The sequence below is a fragment of the Corapipo altera genome, unplaced genomic scaffold, assembly GCF_003945725.1.
Source record: "Corapipo altera isolate COAL_440 unplaced genomic scaffold, ASM394572v1 229, whole genome shotgun sequence".
Lineage (NCBI taxonomy): Eukaryota > Metazoa > Chordata > Aves > Passeriformes > Pipridae > Corapipo > Corapipo altera.
In genome coordinates this window covers 140,457-142,332 of record NW_020885108.1, presented here as the reverse complement: position 1 = coordinate 142,332, position 1,876 = coordinate 140,457, and positions in this window count along the sequence as shown.

The following is a 1,876-nucleotide window of genomic DNA, read 5'->3' as shown; positions in this document are numbered from 1 at the left end:
ATTAATGTGTAATAGATGAATGAAATAGGTTAATTGATAATAGATAATAGATTAATTGTGTAGATTAATGGATAATAGATGACTGAAATAGGTTAATTGATAATAGATAATAGATTAATTGTGTAGATTGATTAATAATAGATAATGATCCACCTCCTTCCTGCCCCCAGGTTCGAGGACGAGATCAACAACCGCACGTCCCGGGAGGAGGAATTTGTGGAGCTGAAAAAGGTGGAGTAACTGGAGCCCCTGGAAATGGGATTTAATCGGAGTTAATTCACCTGCTCTAACGGATTTTTGGAGTTCTGGATTGGGGAAGGTCTTTAATTACCGAGGAGTCAAAGCCTGGGGAATAAAACAACCCCCAGGGTCCTCCAAAGCTGAGGGTTTTGCTGGGATTTAATTCCAGCTGGAGGAGCTGAGAGCAGGGGCCGAGGAGGGAGAATTCCCTCTGGAATCGGTCCTTTGGGAGGAAATATTCCAGCTCGGGATATCGTGGAATTCTCTGAAATAACCCCAAAATGCTGATTTTCCCCCTCTTCTCTCCCCCCCCAGCTCGAGCAGAAAGTCATTTTTAGGTTAAATCCTGCCTAGAGGTGGCTCAGGAGAACAAAATCCGCGGGAAAATAGGGAATTCTGGCAGCTTTTTATCCAAAGAAAGAACAAACCCCGCGTTTTCACCTTTCTCCTGTTCCCCAGGAGGGGATTTTTTGCCCCAGGTTTTGGTGCTCGTTTCCCAGCCCGTTCTTTTCCGCCCTTTCCCTCTTTTCCCGTCGCTTTTCCGATGAAATCCGAGCCCCCGGGGGCCGATATTTGATCCCGGGGCTGGAGGTTTTTTGGGAATGCGCCGAGAATTGAACTGCAGCGGAGGATGTGGAGCAAAGGGATGTAAATGATGATGGATTTTGGGTTTTTTCCCCAGGAATTGGACAGTGCCTACATGGGGAAAATGGAGCTGGATGTGAGGGTGGAAATCCTGAAGCAGGAGCTGGAATTCCTCCGCTGTCTGCACGAAGCTGTGAGTGACTCAAACCTCACCCTCAGCTCTTAAAAACATGACATGTTTTTGGACAGTCCCAGGAATTCTGCCCGAGTGGGACTTTGTGGTGTGGAGAATTAATTTATTAATTAATATGATTAATTGCTATAGAATAGATGTCTTAATATATATTATATATTACATTATATGCAATATATTGCATTTATATTTATAATATAAATACTATATGATGAATTATATATATTATATATATGATTATATATAATTATTATATTATACATTACTGTATATATTAATATATTAGTATATTAATATATTAAATATAATAATATATTAGTATATTAATATATTATATATCATAATATATTATATAAAATATAATAATATAATAATATATTAATACTATATTAATATATTATATAATAACTATATTTAATCATATATATAATATATATAATATATATAATGTATATAATTCATCATATATTATATGAATCATTTATATATTATATAAAAATATTATATTATTCATACTATGTATGAATTATATATATTATATATTATATATATAATGAATATATGTATTATATAAATTATAATGAATATAATTTATTAAGGCCTTTGGTCTTAATATTTCTGTTCATTATATTAATTTATAAGGTCTTTAGAATACATATAATAAATAATAAATATTCATTATATTTATATATATTTATATATAATAATGATTATAGTTATATATAAACACACAATATATAAATATCTATATTTATAGATAGTACATTCACATATTTTATGTATTATCTATAAATATAGATATTGTACGTAAATAAATGTTTATAATATTTATATATCATGAGAAGTTATAACAATATT